At 32.3% G+C, this 18,688-nt stretch overlaps 2 long non-coding RNA genes across 2 annotated transcripts; both read right to left on the minus strand.

Annotated features, from left to right (window-relative positions):
- Positions 1-6,167: 6,167 nt before the first annotated feature.
- LOC134705096 (uncharacterized) lies at positions 6,168-8,625 on the minus strand. Its single transcript, XR_010105476.1, has 3 exons — positions 8,537-8,625; positions 7,393-7,560; positions 6,168-6,903 (listed from the first exon to the last, which is right to left on the minus strand). It is a non-coding gene; the product is annotated as an uncharacterized LOC134705096 (long non-coding RNA).
- Positions 8,626-11,082: 2,457 nt separating this feature from the next.
- LOC134705097 (uncharacterized) lies at positions 11,083-16,719 on the minus strand. Its single transcript, XR_010105477.1, has 3 exons — positions 16,623-16,719; positions 12,820-12,903; positions 11,083-11,255 (listed from the first exon to the last, which is right to left on the minus strand). It is a non-coding gene; the product is annotated as an uncharacterized LOC134705097 (long non-coding RNA).
- Positions 16,720-18,688: the final 1,969 nt, after the last annotated feature.

Consider the following 18,688-nt stretch of genomic DNA (forward strand, 5'->3'; position numbering starts at 1 on the left):
TCATGCAAGTAAAAACACGATAGGACTCATTCGAGGAAAATAAGGATGGGATTGTGGTAACTTTATTTTTGGAGCATCATATGTCCGATATTCAGTAGGCATAATTTGATATGTACTCAATGAAATCTTTGTTGTTTTATATGGTTCTATGTCAATCCATGATTTCAGTTTATAAGAAAAGGATGTCAAGAGAACTGAAAGAAACTCACATCTTACTTCAGCCGTTTTTTGGTCACAGACTATGTCCCTCGGGGCAGTATCCCCTACTTGGAAATATATGTTTAGAAGATAACAATTCAGATGAAATTGATTCAGGTAAGACAAATCATGTGCTGTAATCGAATTCAAGAGATTTTTTTTATAAAGCTCACTTATCATTTAAACAATCTCCATAATAGTTTGAACGTTAGATAGTATAATACAGAATGATTGTCCTGAAAAGTATTTGAACTTGAATTATAGCTTTTATGAAAAATGCTCGGTTATGCATATAATTTTGTTTGATTCGAAATTCTTACAAGATATTGTTTGTCCTTTGATTATGTTTGTTTGTATAAATACAGCTTCCTTTTCATTTTTATATAATAAACTCATAATAGATACCAGGATTAAATGTTGTATATACGCCAGACGCGCGTTTCGTCTACAAAAGACTTATCAGTGACGCTCGAATCCAAAATAGTTAAAAAGGCCAAATAAAGTACGAAGTTGAAGAGCATTGAGGACCAAAATTCCTAAAAGTTTTGCCAAATACAGCTAAGGTAATCTATGCCTCAGGTAGAAACGCCTTAGTATTTCAAAAGTTCAAAATTTTGTAAACAGGTAATTTATAAATATAACCATATCAATGATAATTCATGTCAGCAAAAAAAACAATGTTTTCAAAAATTTTAAAATAAGGATAATCCAATGATTTGTTCTGATGCAAGAAATAAAGTAAGTAAATTTTAACAGATCTTTTAATGTCTGTATACATATAATTAGTAATCAGGTTTGATAAGCCTTTAGTATAGTGGAATATGTTTCATAGTAACTCTGAATCATGTTGGAATTGCTCTCCCACATACACTAGCACACACAAACACTTTGTCAACGCAACACACATCATATTATAAACATGATATATTCCAAAAGAAAGCTATTTTTTTTTACAGAAGAATCCTTTTCACGTAGCAGTGGACTTCCACATGACTATCTACCAACCTTTGGACATTCTCAAGGACAAACTTGATATATCTTGTGTTATGAATAATTGAACATTGGATTTTTACTGGAATACAACTCTGATCGGATGCAGCATATGTGTTACCTTAATTATTTTTTAGCTCAGTTTTTATAAACTGCCAAGACTTAGCTATATGTTTTAGCTCAAATAGCCCTTAAACAAGTTAGCTTTTCTCATCACTTGGCGTCCTTCGTCGTCGTTAACTTTTACAAAAATCTTTTACTCTGAAACTAATGGGCCAAATTTAACCAAACTTGGCCACAATCATTATTTGGGTATCTAGTTTGCAAAATGTGTCCGATGACCCGGCAAAACAACCAAGATGATCGCTATGGCTAAAAATAGAACATAGGGGAAAACTGTAGATTTTGGCTTATATCTCTGAAAACAAAGCATTTAGAGCAAATCTGACAAGCATATAATTGTTAATCAGGTCAAGAGCTATCGGCCTGGGACTTTTAAAACAAATCTGACAATCCGTTGTTTGTTTGCTATCCCTGAATTTGTAGTTTTAAGGATATGTTTACATTTTTTGTTTTCTATCTTGAATATTATTATAGATAGAGATAAACTGTAAACAGCAATAATGTTTAGCAAAGTAAGATCTTCAAATAAGTCAACATGACCAAAATGGTCAATCGACACCTTTTAAAAGAAGTCATTGTCGTTTATGGTATTTTTTTTACAAATTTTTGTAGTCTTACAAAATTACAACAATCTTCTCCGCTGACACTACTGAGACAAATCTAACCAAACTTGGTCAAAATCATAATTAGGGTATCTTGTTTAAGAAAAAAATATGTCCGATGATCTTGTCTGGCAACCAACATGACATACATGGCTATCAATAAAACATAGGGTAAAATGCAGTTTTTGGCTTATATCTCTGAAACTAAAGCGTTTAGAGCAAATTTGTCACGAGTAAACAAGCTCTCCAGGATAAGATTTAAATGTCCTGAAAATTTTAGACGAATCAGACAAATAAAGGCAACAGTAGTATACCGCTGTTCAAAACTCATACATCCATGGACAAAAAACAAAATCGGGGTAACAAACCAAAACCGAGCGAAACGCATTAATTATAAGAGGAGAACAACGACACAACACCGAAACGCAACACACACAGAAACAGACCAATCATCAGACAAAACACCACGATAATAACAAATGTAACATGAAAACCAAATACATGAATTTGGGATAGATAAGTAACGTGCCACATCTTATCTCAATATCTCAAAAATAAGAGAAAACACAAACGAGAAACGAACAATATTATAACAATGACCATCTTCCTGACTTGGTACAGGACACTTTTAAAGGGGAATAAAAGTGGTGGGTTGAACCTGGTTTTAAGGCATGCCAAACCTCGCACTTTAATGGCAAAGTTAAATATAACATTGAAATGACAACATAATATTACAGGACTACAATACAAATAAATAGGAGAACATATTAGACACAGAAAAACATGATTAATAGATAACAAAAAGCATCAGGTAGACAAGCCGTGGTGGGTTGCTGCCATTGAATTAGTAATTTTAAGGAAATTTTGTAGTTTTGGCTTATTATCTTGAATATTATTATAGATAGATATAAACTGTAAACAGCAAAAATGTCCAGCAAGGTAAGAACTTTAAAGGTCAACATGACCAAATTGGTCAATCAAAGCCCTTAAGGAGTTATTGTCGTTTATATTATTTTTTTTTACAAATTTTTGTAGTCTTATAAAATTTTTCTCCTCTGAAACTACTGAGACAAATTTAACCAAACTTTGTCAAAATCACTATTAAAATCTTGTTTAAAAATGTGTGTCCGATGACCTTGTCTGCCAACCAACATGGCCTACATGGCTAAAAATAAAAACATAGGGGTGAAATGCAGTTTTTGGCTTATATCTCTGAAACTAAAGCATTTAGAGCAAATTTGTCAAGGGTAAACATGCTCACTAGGATAAGAATTATATGTCCTGAAAACTTTAGACGAATCAGACCAGCCGTGGTGGGTTGCTGCCATTGAATTAGTAAACTTAAGGAAATTTTGTATTTTGCTTATTATCTTGAATATTATTATAGATAGAGATAAACTGTAAACAGCAAAAATGTTCAGAAAAGTAAGATCTACAAAGTTCAACATAACCAAACTTGGCAACAATCATCATTTATCGGGTATTTAGTTTAAAAAAGGCCAAGTGAGATTTTGTCATCACTTGGCGTCCGTCGTCGTTGTCGTCTGTCATTGTTAACTTTTACAAACGTCTTCTCCTGAAACAACAGAGACACATTTAACCAAACTTGGCCACAATAAGCATTATGATATGTAGTTTAAAAAATATGTCCGATTACCCTACTTGCTGAACAACATGGCAGACATGGCTAAAAATAAAACATAGGGGAAAATGCAGTTTTTGACATATATCTTTGAAACACACCAATCGTGAATAAAAATATCAGATGAGCAACATAGGCTCCTTAGAGCCTTTAGTTTTGGATGGTGAAGTTCATTTTGCTCCATCTTATGGTGTTTATATATATCGCAACTTGTTCCCTATGCCCTTGTCTGTTGTGACGTTTTGGATTTTAATGAAAGTAATCTCTGTATTACAAATGTATTTATAAACTATATCGTTCCCACAAACTCTTTGAAACCTTTACTAAATTCTTCCATAGATATGAAGATTTGGTTTGAAGTTTGGTTGTACCTGTTGAAAACTATTTCAAACGGAATAGCACATCCTCAATATTTCAGAGATGTTGTTTTCCGTACCCGAGATTTAGAAATATCCTTGTAAACTGATCAATCCTACGAATAAATTAAACTTATTCTTAAATGTTACTAATTAAACACTGTAATTACATCTTTGAAAATTGTTTTATTGGTAGTCTATTAATATTGATTTTGTATGAAAACTAAAAGCAAACGTAATATTATTTTTATACACACATATATGCTTATTCATAAATCTATAGATACCTGTATCTTGGCTTTGCACAAGTTCATGTTTTTTTCTATGACTGTTTATGACGTTTTGAAACTAAATTCAGTGGATGTTGAATGTGTAATGATTGCTAATTTAGCCTTAGATGCATGAGTTATTTTATGAGTTGTTATTGGCTTTAAACTAGCTGTCAGTAACTGCGAGTACTCTCAGGGTAGGTTCTCAGGTTACAAGAGCGCAATTATTCGTAATGCATTTTCCATAGGGTACCACTAGTGTTCCGTATTTTTTTTCTCGAAGACTACACAAACTAGGGAAAAACGGGTGGCAGTTCCTGTTACTAGAAATGCCAGTGTTGCATTACAACCAAAAAAAAATATAGGGTCATGCGGCTCAAATTGACTTAAAATGCAGTTGAAAAAGATCGTCTACTTTTTTCGCTTGATAAAAAAGGCATATTTTTAATGGCTCCGACGTGCAGAAATTGAAGATATTTTCTATACTTCGTAAAATGTGAATAGGATTTTCGGCAATTTTTAAACCTAATTGGATAAGCTCTCGATTAAATGTAATTCCAATCCTGTATCAACCAATCAGCAGCCGTATAGGATTCTATTCTGAGTACCATCTTGGGGTAAAAAACATGCCGGTAAAATGTAAACAAATAATTGCGCTCTTGTAACCTATACGGTAGTGAAAAAAATTTCTGAAAATTAAGCGCCCGCGCCAAAAGTCGCGCTGGCGTCTATCTAGATGATATCACATCTTCAAAACATTATCTGATCACTCTCTGAATTTGGAGAATTAGTTTTTGCCCGCCGATCAGGCCAAAAATTGGACCTGATTTTTCCACCAAATACGGCACTGGTCAAAGAGACATGAAGATAATGTCAATTTATTGGCCTAATTTTTCGAAAGTCATCCAGCACTGATCATATTGTCGACAAAACCGTTCTGATATGGAAAAGCTACATCGAATTTTGAAGAATGGCTATATATGAAACCATTTCTTGAAAAAACACGTTTTTGAAACAGACTATAGTTTTTCCAAATGTTGAAAATATGATAATATTACTACTTTGGCAAGAGAAACTATTCTTGGACTACGATTTTCAATGCCAAGATTATTTTTTCTACTTTGCCATTTAACTAAATCGTTGGTATTTACTGAGGGACCCGTTTGGCCAATTTTCACGAAATTAGCTTTTTGCTAGAACAGCAACTGAGACACGGTCATTATGGTTAAAACCCAAAATTTACCTTCAAATTCAAGATAAATACATGCTTTATCCGATAAAAACAGTAGATATCACAAAAACGTTGCATTCTCTTCATACATTGTCGACATTCGAGCCCACCCTAGATTTAGAAATAGAAATAAATACAAATAGGAAACAGACTATAGCATGAATTCACGTTGATGAAAAGTCCATTTGACCCCGTTTCTCACTGTTTCACATTTTCCCCGAGCAAAATGACTATTTTTGATATTTTTCAAAGCTTTATTAAAAAAAAAGTGTCATTTCTCTATAGGTTACAAGAGCGCAATTATTCGTAATGCATTTTCCATAGGGTACCACTAGTGTTCCGTATTTTTTTTCTCGAAGACTACACAAACTAGGGAAAAACGGGTGGCAGTTCCTGTTACTAGAAATGCCAGTGTTGCATTACAACCAAAAAAATATATAGGGTCATGCGGCTCAAATTGACTTAAAATGCAGTTGAAAAAGATCGTCTACTTTTTTCGCTTGATAAAAAAGGCATATTTTTAATGGCTCCGACGTGCAGAAATTGAAGATATTTTCTATACTTCGTAAAATGTGAATAGGATTTTCGGCAATTTTTAAACCTAATTGGATAAGCTCTCGATTAAATGTAATTCCAATCCTGTATCAACCAATCAGAAGCCGTATAGGATTCTATTCTGAGTACCATCTTGGGGTAAAAAACATGCCGGTAAAATGTAAACAAATAATTGCGCTCTTGTAACCCTCAAATATCTACATGCAGTTGTATATTTTTATTTAAATAATATATACTAGCAAGTTTAATGGAAAAACAAATAAAATAATGGAAAACAACATATCGAACAACTAGAATATACTGGTATAACAGAAAGATCACATACAACTAAAATAATGGTATAACAGAAAGGTCATATACAACTTAATACGGGTATAATAGAAATATCACATACAACTAAAATAGAAAAATATGTACACATTAATATAATATATATAGGAATAATTCTGATTCAATAATAAAAAAAATACAAGTAAAATAAAAATTATTATTATTGGTGACTCTGGGTTTCCACAATGCTATACTCCAGTAGATAATGATGTACATAACATAAAAACAGTCATAATCGCCTTTTTTCTGAAGTATATTTTTGCAATCAAATGATTTGCTAGACATATTCGTCAGATAGTTTGATTGTTTCCGATGAGCATTTGTTTATATAAAATTTTACATTTTTTTCTAATTCACATTTAAATTATGAGATACATTAAATTCCATAAACATTAGCCTTCCGGTTTGAATCGGGGTTCAGTATTTTTCTGCTTTTACTTTTATCCATTGTGAAGACAGTCACAGGTGTTATATTGACTTTCAAATCCATACCTAATGCCACTTTTTTCACAGTTTTCACAACAAACTGGAACTCCATTGATATTTCCAACAACAGTTTTATCGCATGCTGAACAGGCAAGTCCCTTCCAACAATCACCTTTTATGTCTAAAGAAAGAATAAAAATAAAGAAAATTTTGTTTGGGCGTGCAAATGTTAAGTCTGCTATCTATGATGGGTTTTTTTCTCACACGTATATTGTATTTTTTGCCATATAATGTTTTAAGAGATTTCTTGAGACAAGGACGTATAACTAATATACGTCCTTGCTTGAGATAAAGAGTGGCTATTTGGATTCTAATTGGTCCAGAAATTTCGAGATAAAAACATTTGAAACAAATAACGTCGGACGCCGGACCATAGATGAAAGAAGAACACAAAGTGAGTCGCATACTGAGCTTTGGTTGAGATTAGCTAAAACGAAAGAAAGGTATATAACTAACTAGCATTTTAGAATATCTCATTTATTCATTCTTTTTATATCCCAAGTTAATACCAAGTTTGCCAAGAATTCGATTAAAATTTTGTAAATGCTTGCAAAGTGATAAGGTAAAGAGGACATGTAACACTTATGAAAAACACCATGTGTAGTCTTACAGTCGTATTTGCATGCGCAGTGTGGTTGTGTCTTATCTCCATCCTCGTAATTTCCGGCAACGAAGTGCTCACTACAGCTCTTGCAACAGACTTTTACATAGTCTTCTCCAACTAGAATATGTTTGAAATGATCACATCTATCACAAATACTTCCAATGCCACAATTTGCTGAAAATTAATATCATATGTATAAGGATTTTTTCTATTTCTCTTAATTTTCTCAAATCTTATAAATTCTAGTATTTGTATTAGTTGTATTTGCATCCAAAATAGTCATTTATAAGTACAATTGAATTAAATAAGTTAATGTATGTGGTATCAAATTCGAAAAATAGTGGCGCTTCAAGCAACTGTGAAGGTCACTTCTTTTCATTTCGTATACATTTCATGAAAGAAGCATTCACTACTATATTGACTGTATACAATGTTGGTTGTATGAAACCTTGTTGTTGTGACGGGGTAATTATAATGTGGTTCCATATAATGTTGTCTATAACATAGTAAAAGAATGCAGGTTCGCGTGATATTGACGCCACCACAGGGACGGATAATTTTTAAAAGGGGTTGCAACCCAAGAGAAAGGGGGTGTTCTAAATACATGTCCCGATTCAAATCATCAAAAAGGGGATTCCAACACCTAGCCCCATGGATCTGCCACTGCACCCTTATTGATTTTTCCTAAACTGAATATTTTATTCAAACAGTTAATGAGTAGCACTATAACAAGAACAACCATTCAACAAAATCATCAAAGTCACACATTCTACCTTTATCTAACAATTGTATACAAATAAATGTTGTATTTTAAGACAATATAAAATTATTACTCTATATATCCATTATATACCATAAAAAGGATGAAAAACGATGTATAACCATGTACATTTCTTCTAAAATTATTAAATATCAGAGCCATTTTCAAAGGGGCTTTCAATCCTTTAATCTCATAGGAAGAAAGCTTCATTGTGTATCTAACAATATTTCATCTTCTTAGCAAATATTTTTTTGGCAGACAAGTGTAGCCCTTCATGTAAATGAGATTTTGAATTGATGGGAATGTACAAAATTGTTGAAGAATGTTTAAAATATAATAGGTCGGGTTAACTCTGAAATGCAACCCTATTTAAATAATGTCTATAATTACTTCTTTTGTCTGATTCTTCATCAGTATCACCATTATCTTGTTTGTCATTAGAATATTTTTTACCAGCTTCAAAAGCTAGCCAAGCAGCTGAAAAAGGTAAATGATTATACATGTTATAAACAGAAACAACAAATGGGATGGAAAGATATATATGCTGTTATATTTCCTTATAGGATATCACTAAAATGTACACCATTTATCAAAGGTATGCTGTAAGAGAGCAAATATTCCTAATCAGATAGAATTTTTTATCATACCCCACGCAACGAAGTTGCAAAGAATATAATGATTTTGATCTGTCCGTCTGTCTGTCCGTCAGTCAGTCCTGTTCTTGTCATTGCAAATCCTCTGAAACCACACCACAGAATTTCATGAAACTTTGTAGATAATAAGGACATACTATGTACATGTGCATAAGTGTCCCCTTCAAGCTGTTTTGAAAAAAAAAATGATCCTCATTAAATTTGATCCCAAAAAAGGCACTGGTACATTCTAAAATACATTTTATTTTACAAAAATTACCAAAAAAAACAATTATCCGGTTTCACTGTGAAACACTGAATTCAGATTTACATTGTACACTAGTTTTTAAATTTTACAGAATTCCAATCCTTTTATAATCCAGCGTCCGCCCCTAAGGTAAGAGTATTTTGAACTGTGTAATCCATCTGAGGTAGTTAATGCACAGTGTTCGGTTTAATAATGATTAAATTACTCGACGTTTTTTTTTATATTATTTTAACCGACTTCTGTAAATCAAAGTGCTGGATAGCACCTCTGGAAAGTTTGCAACTGTATCTGTGTATTGTTCCAAAAGGGTTATAGTGCTTATTGTTATGCGTTTACTTTTCTACATTGGTTAGAGGTATAAGGGGAGGGTTGAGATCTCACAAACATGTTTAACCCCGCCGCATTTTTGCGCCTGTCCCAAGTCAGGAGCCTCTGGCCTTTGTTAGTCTTGTATTATTTTAATTTTAGTTTATTGTGTACAATTTGGAAATTAGTATGGCGTTCATTATCACCGAACTAGTATATATTTGTTTAGGGGCCAGCTGAAGGACGCCTCCGGGTGCGGGAATTTCTCGCTACATTGAAGACTTGTTGGTGACTTTCTGCTGTTGTTTTTTTATTTGGTCGCGTTGTTGTCTCTTTGACACATTCCCCATTTCCATTCTCTATTTTATAGACGTGATTATTTGAAATATGTATTTCATCACAGTTTTGATGTTTTAAACTTAACCATTGTCTCGTCAGTAATTATAAAAAATCACTTTTTTTTATGTTTATCATAAAAAGTTTTGATATTTTCTCATGATTGCAACCTTAAAAATAATGAAATACACATGCAGAGAGCTCTGTTAATTTCTTTAAATACCCATGCCATGTCAACTTCAAAGGCCTGTGAATTAGTATTTTTTTATTGGTTTAGGTCCTTCATATTTGTTTTTAGTAACGTAAGTTTTTGTTTGTTTGAATTGTTCCACATGTTTCATATCGGATCCTTTTAAAACATTCTGTATGTATATGGTACAAACATTTCTCATTATTTACGACCTTTATTGTGGCCTATAGTTATAAATACATTTTCATTCTTTGAACTCTTTTGGATAGCATTGCTTCTTTGCAAAAAATACTGCATCCTTACTTATAAATAAGACAGTTACAGTAACTTAAATCAATACAACTGTAAAGAAAGTGAATTTATATTAAAGGCTTTTATAAAAAAAAAGGGACATTTCCATGTATTTGTATCAGTTGCATCCAAAACATTCATTTATAAGTACAGTTGAATGAAGTAAGTTAATGAATGTGGTATGAAATTCGAAAAATAGTGGCGCTTCAAGCAACTGTGAAGGTCACTTGTTTTCATTTCGTACATATTTCATAAAAGAAGCATTCACTACTATATTGACTGTATACAATTTTGGTCGTATGAAACCTTGTTGTTGTGACGGGGGTATCATAATGTGGTTCCATAGAATGTTGTCTATAACATAGTAAAAGAATGCAGGTTCGAGTGATATTGACGCCACCACAGGGACGGGTAATTTTTAAAAGGGTTGCAACCCAAGAGAAAGGGGTTGTTCTTAATACATGTCCCGATTCAAATCATCAAAAAGGGAATTCCAACCCCTGGCCCCATGGATCCGCCACTGCACCCTTATTGATTTTTTCTAAACTGAATATTTTTATTAAAACAGTTAATGAGTAGCACTATAACGAGAACAACCATTCAACAAAATCATCAGTCACACATTCTACCTTTATCTAACAATTGTATACAAATAAATATCATATTTAAGACAATATAAAATTATTAATCTATATATCCATTATATACCATAAAAAAGATGAAAAACGATGTATAACCATGTACATTTCTTTTAAAATTATTTAACATCAGAGCCATTTTAAAAAGGACTTTCAATCCTTTATCAATCTCATAGGAACAAAGCTCCATTGTGTATCTAACAATATTTCATCTTCTTAGCAAATATTTTTTTGGCAGACAAGTGTAGCCCTTCATGTAAATGAGATTTTGAATTGATGGGAATGTACAAAATTGTTGAAGAATGTTTAAAATATAATAGGTCGGGTTAACTCTGAAATGCAACCGTATTTAAATAATGTCTATAATTACTTCTTTGTTCTGATTCTTCATCAGTATCACCATTATCTTGTATGTCCTTAGAATATTTTTTAGCAGCTTCTTGATAACCTGTTTGATACAAGATCGTTCTATATTTGATACAAATATTTGATAACGGACAAAAGAAACAACTGAAGTTGCTTCTAAGAGTCTACATATATATGTATATTGAATCATATATGATTTATTTGCAAGCATTCAGATATTGTGGTCAACAGAGTTAACAGTACGTCAGTGCTTTGATTAACATTGAAAGACAATTTATTTCCAAATTTTATTAGGTATTTGTCAATTGCCTTTTTTGTAGCAATATATATATAATAGGTACATGGATACTTTATTTTTGTAACAGTTATCAAGTTTGAATAATTAGGTTTCGGTTTAATAATTATAGCTTGACTTTAGGCTACATGTAACATATAAGCTCCTGCAACAGACTATTACATAGTTTTCTCCAATTAGAAGAAGTTTGAAATGATCTCATCTTTCACAAATACTCCCAATGCCACAAGTTGCTGAAAATTAATATCATATGTATAAGGATTTTTTTCTATTTCTCATAATTTTCTCAAATCTTATAAACACTAGTATTTGTATCAGTTGCATCCAAAACATTCATTTATAAGTACAGTTGAATGAAGTAAGTTAATGAATGTGGTATGAAATTCGAAAAATAGTGGCGCTTCAATCAACTGTGAAGGTCACTTGTTTTCGTTTCGTATACATGTTCATAAAAGAAGCATTCACTACTATATTGACTGTATACAATTTTGGTCATATGAAACCTTGTTGTTGTGACGGAGTTATCATAATGTGGTTCCATAGAATGTTGTCTATAACATAGAAAAAAAAATGCAGGTTCGCGTGATATTGACACCACCACAGGGACGGGTAATTTTTAAAAGGGTTCCAACCCAAGAGAAAGGGTGTATTCTAAATACATATCCCGATTCAAATCATCAAAAAGGGGTGTCCAACCCCTGGCCCCATGGATCCGCCACTGCACCTTTATTGAATTTTCTTAAACTAGATATGTTGTTCAAACATTTAATGAGTAGCATTATAACGAGAACAACCATTCAACAAAATCGTCAAAGTCACACATTCTACCTTTATCTAACAATTGTATACAAATAAATATTATATTTAAGACAATATAAAAATTTAACTCTTTATATCCATTATATACAATAAAAAAAGATGAAAAACGATGTATACAATGTACAATGTACTTTTCTTCTGAAATCATTCAACATCAGAGCCATTTTCAAAAGGACTTTCAATCCTTTATCAGGAATATGACAGTTCTTGTCCATTCGTTTTTGATGCGTTTTGTTTTTTGATTTTGCCATGACTTTTTGTGATTATGGACTTTCCAAATTGATTTTCCTCTGAGTTCAGTATTTTTGTGATTTTACTTTTTATCAATCTCATAGGAACAAAGCTCCATTGTGTATCCAACAATATTTCATCTTATTTGCAAATATTTTTTTGGCAGACAAGTGAAGCCCTTCATATAAATGAGATTTTGAATTGATGGAAATGTACAAAATTGTTGAAGAATGTTTGAAATATAATAGATCGGGTTAAATCTGAAATGCAACCGTATTTAAATAATGTCTATAATTACTACCTTTGTCTGATTCTTCATCAGTATCACCATTATCTTGTTTGTCCTTACAATATTTTTTACCAGCTTCAAAAGCTAGCCAAGCAGCTGAGAAAGGTAAATGATTATACATGTTATAAACAGAAACAATAAATGGAATGGAAAGATATATATGCTGTTATATTTCCTTATAGGATATCACTAAAATGTCCACCATTTATCAAAGGTATGTTGTAAGAGAGCAAATATTCCTAATCAGATAAAATATTTTATCATACCCCAAGCAACGAAGTTGCAAAGAATATAATGATTTTGATCTGTCCGTCTGTCTGTTCGTCAGTCAGTCCTGTTCCTATCATTGCAAATCCTCTGAAACCACACCACAGAATTGCATGAAACTTTGTAGATAATAAGGACATACTATGTACATGTGCATAAGTGTCCCCTTCAAGCTGTTTTGAAAGAAAAAAATGATCCTCATTAAATTCGATCCCCAAAAAGGCACTGGTACATTCTAAAATACATTTTATTTTACAGAAATTACAAAAGAAAACAATGAACACTGAATTCAGATTTACATTGTACACTAGTTTTTAAATTTTACAGAATTCCAATCCTTTCATAATCCAGCGTCCGCCCCTAAGGTAAGAGTATTTTCAACTGTGCAATCCATCTGAGGTAGTTAATGCACAGTGTTCGGTTTAATAATGATTAAATTACTCGACGTTTTTTTTTATATTATTTTAACCGACTTCTGTAAATCAAAGTGCTGGATAGCACCTCTGGAAAGTTTGCAACTGTATCTGTGTATTGTTCCAAAAAGGTTATAGTGCGTATTGTTATGCGTTTACTTTTCTACATTGGTTAGAGGTATAGGGGGAGGGTTGAGATCTCACAAACATGTTTAACCCCGCCGCATTTTTGAGCCTGTCCCAAGTCAGGAGCCTCTGGCCTTTGTTAGTCTTGTATTATTTTAATTTTAGTTTCTTGTGTACAATTTGGAAATTAGTATGGCGTTCATTATCACTGAACTAGTATATATTTGTTTAGGGGCCAGTTGAAGGACGCCTCCGGGTGCGGGAATTTCTCGCTACATTGAAGACTTGTTGGTGACTTTCTGCTGTTGTTTTTTTATTTGGTCGCGTTGTTGTCTCTTTGACACATTCCCCATTTCCATTCTCTATTTTATAGACGTGATTATTTGAAATATGTATTTCATCACAGTTTTGATGGTTTAAACTTAACCATTGTCTCGTCAGTAATTATAAAAAAATCACTTTTTTTATGTTTATCATAAAAAGTTTTGATATTTTCTCATGATTGCAACCTCTAAAATAATGAAATATACATGCAGAGAGCTCTGTTATTTTCTTTAAGTACCCATGCCATGTCAACTTCAAGGGCCTGTGAATTAGTATTTTTCTATTGTTTTAGGTCCTTCATATTTGTTTTTAGTAACGTAAGTTTTTGTTTGTTTGAATTGTTCCACATGTTTCATATCGGATCCTTTTAAAACATTCTGCATGTATATGGTACAAACATTTCTCATTATTAACGACATTTATTGTGGCCTATAGTTATTAATACATTTTCATTCTTTGAACTCTTTTGGATAGCATTGCTTCTTTGCAAAAAATACTGCATCCTTACTTATAAATAAGACAGTTACAGTAACTTAAATCAATACAACTGTAAAGAAAGTGAATTTATATTAAAGGCTTTTATAAAAAAAAAACTAGAGGCTCTAAAGAGCCTGTGTCGCTCACCTTGGTATATGTGAATTAAACAAAGGAAGCAGACAGTTCATGACAAAATTGTATTTAGGTGATTGTGATGTGTTTGTACATCTTACTTTACTGAACATTCTTGCTGCTTACAATTATCTCTATCTATAATGAACTTGTCCGTGTAGTTTCAATGGAAAATGTTAGTTAAAATTTACAAATTTTAGGAAAATTGTTAAAAATTGATTATAAAGGACAATAACTTCTTAGGGGGTCAATTGACCATTTTGGTCATTTTGACTTATTTTTGAGTTTTAAATTGCTGTACATTATTGCTGTTTACAGTTTATCTCTATCTATAATAATATTCAAGATAATAACCCAAAACAGCAAAATTTCCTTAAAATTACCAATTTAGGGGCAGCAACCTAACAACGAGTTGTCAGATTCATCTAAAAATTTCAGAGCAGATAGATCTTGACCAGATAAACAATTTTACCCCTTGTCAGATTTGCTCTAAATGCTTTGGTTATTGAGTTATAAGCCAAAAATTGCATTTTACCCCTATGTTCTATTTTTAGCCATGGCGGCCATCTTGGTTGGTTTGCCCGGTCACAAAACACAAATCTTAAACTAGATAGCCTTGTACTGATTCTGAATATGTTTTGTAAAATTTAGCCCAGTAGTTTCAGAGGAGAAGATTTTTGTAAAAGTTAACCAGGATTTACGAAAAATTGTTAAAAATTGACTATAAAGGGCAATAACTCCTAAAGGGGTCAACTGACCATTTTGGTCATGTTGACTTCATTGTAAATCTTACTTTGCTGAACATTATTGCTGTTTACAGTTTATCTCAATCTATAATAATATTCAAAATAATAACCAAAAACAGTAAAATTTCCTTAAAATTACCAATTTAGGGACAGCAACCCAACAATGGGTGGTCTGATTCATCTGAAAATTTCAGGGCAGATAGATCTTGACCTTATTAACAATTTTACCCCACGTCAGATTTGCTCTAAATGCTTTGGATTTTGAGTTATAAGCCAAAAACTGCATTTTACCCCAATGTTCTATTTTTAGCCATGGCGGCATTTCATTTCAGACAAAAAAACAACAAATAAAATGATTAATAATAAAGTACGTATGTATCATCAGAGTTCTCCCAATTAAAAGGAACGTAAATTTCGTCTTCTATGTAATTTGAAATTGCCGCCAACTTATATCAGCTGATTAATAGACTACTGACGTATGTAATACGTATCGATGACCAACAATATTCCTACGACTTTTGCCACATGGGAAATGTAAACGATTTATCCTATAGATTTTTATCGATCAATTATTTCATACAATTGATATTTGATATCTTAGCCAACAGCACAGGTTACTAAACTATAGAGTGATTTCTATCGAGCACTACTTCATATGTGCAACTTCAAAACTTTTGGGAAAATCGATATAAATTTAACGTTTTGATGGTAATATTTTTTTATATTCCAGAATAAAAAGTGTGAAAAAAGTGCCCAATTAGTTATAAATAACATGATAGTCAGCCAGATAATAAAAGTGGCACATATTTCAGCATTTATTGGGTAGAACATAAATCTAGGGTGCTCGCATAAAGCAGCTTAACTGCTTAAAAATAGACTGTAAACATGACAGATTATATATTTTTGAAAAATAAACTGTATTTCCTCATAATTTTACCTTATTTAAAGTAAATATTTGATAGACACGTATGTTGTATTTTTTGCCATATAAGCAATGTTTTAAGAGATTCCTTGAGATAAAGAGTATCTATTTGGATTCTAATTGGTTCAGAAATTTCGAGATGAAAACATTTGAAACAAATTACGTCGGACGCCGGACCATAGATGAAAGAAGAACACAAAGTGAGTCTCATACTGACCTTTGGCTGAGATAAGCTAAAACGAAAGAAAGGTAACTAGCATTTTAGAATACCTCATTTATTCATTCTTTTTATATCCCAAGTTAATACCAAGTTTGCCAAGAATTCGATTAACATTTGGTAAATGCTTGCAAAGTGATTAGATAAGGAGGACATGTAACACTAATGAGAAACACAATGTGTAGTCTTACGGTCGTATTTGCAGGTGCAGGTTGTTAGTTTCTTATCTCCATCCTCGTAATATCCGAAAACGATGTGCTTACTACAGCTCCTGCAACAGACCTTTACATAGTTTTCTCTAATTAGAAGAAGTTTGAAATGATCACATCTATCACAAATACTCCCAATGCCACAAGTTGCTGAAAATTAATATCATATCATGTATAAGGATTTTTTTCTATTTCTCATAATTTTCTCAAATCTTATAAATTCTAGTATTTGTATCAGTTGCATCCAAAATATTCATTTATAAGTACAATTGAATTAAGTAAGTTAATGTATGTGGTATGAAATTCGAAAAATAGTGGCGCTTGAATCAACTGTGAAGGTCACTTGTTTTCATTTCGTATACATTTCATAAAAGAAGCATTCACTACTATATTGACTGTATACAATTTTGGTCATATGAAACCTTGTTGTTGTGACAGGGTTATCATAATGTGGTTCCATAGAATGTTGTCTATAACATAGAAAAAAGAATGCAGGTTCGCGTGATATTGACACCACCACAGGGACGGGTAATTTTTAAAAGGGTTCCAACCCAAGAGAAAGGGGGTGTTCTAAATACATGTCCCGATTCAAATCATCAAAAAGGGGATTCCAACCCCTGGCCCCATGGATCCGCCACTGCACCTTTATTGAATTTTCTTAAACTAGATATGTTGTTCAAACATTTAATGAGTAGCATTATAACGAGAACAACCATTCAACAAAATCGTCAAAGTCACACATTCTACCTTTATCTAACAATTGTATACAAATAAATATTATATTTTAAGACAATATAAAAACATAACTCTATATATCCATTATATACAATAATAAAGATAAAAAACGATGTATACACTATACTTTTCTTCTGAAATCATTCAACATCAGAGCCATTTTCAAAAGTGCTTCCAATCCTTTATTAAGCTCATAGGAACAAGGCTGCATTGTGTCTAACATCTATTCATCTAACAATATTTTATCTTATTTGCAAATATTTTTTTGGCAGACAAGTGTAGCCCTTCATGTAAATGATATTTTGAATTGATGGTAATGTACAAAATTGTTGAAGAATGTTTAAAATATGATAGATTATATTTTTGAGTAAAAAAAGGGAGATAATGTGCTACTTCTAGTCTAACATGATAGCTTCTTTCACACTGATTCTAAAAATATATAGTTTCTTTATACTTTTGTAGGTAGAATGGGAGATAATTGGCCACTTCCGGTTTGTAGGAAGTCATGTTTAGTCTTCAAGGTCACTTCCGGTATTCATTTTTCAATGTCATTTGTCACCTAACCTTTTGTACTAGGTCAAATGCCTTTTGAACTTAGTTGAAGTTATAATCAAATAACCTCATATCAAGAATTCCAACTCTTATAAGAGATCATTTAATAGACCACTTTCGAGTTCATCCGTCACCGGAAAAAACTCGTCAATTATACGCGCCTTTATCACCGTCATTTGTGCGTTTAGGGGCATCGTCATTTCCTTCCAATGTTGAGCGAGTGGTTAAAAAAATATAATTCTATATTGTACGAATTATTCGGCAAATTGAATTCTCAAAATTGACATTCAGCACTGCCGTCATTAGGGAATTGTCAGTAAATACCTACAGAGCAACCATTATTTCTAGTTTATCCTGCACAAAGACGATCACTAAGACGCTTGATGAACGTAAATAGTACAGGGATACAGGCGACCCCCTCTATCTGGTAAATGACGTCATAAAGGCGTGCATAATTGACGAGTTTTTGCCGGAGACGGATGAACTCGAAAGTGGTCTATTGTATCAGACTAAATGTAGCATATCTTCATAACAATTAAGCTGACATTTTGCACTTTTTTCTTTTATATGTATCTTTCAACGTGTCGGAAAAAATGCAAAAGCAAGCAAAACTCACAATTTAGAACTTGACCTTGACCTTTGACCTTGACCTCGTTTTCTTAGTTCAGACCTAGGAGTCTCAAATAAAAACATTCCAGGGTTATACGGGTAACTGTTTATGAGTTAAAAAAACATACAGACAAATTTATTTTGTCAAAAGC

This window comes from Mytilus trossulus, chromosome 2 (assembly GCF_036588685.1).
Source record: "Mytilus trossulus isolate FHL-02 chromosome 2, PNRI_Mtr1.1.1.hap1, whole genome shotgun sequence".
NCBI classification, from domain to species: domain Eukaryota; kingdom Metazoa; phylum Mollusca; class Bivalvia; order Mytilida; family Mytilidae; genus Mytilus; species Mytilus trossulus.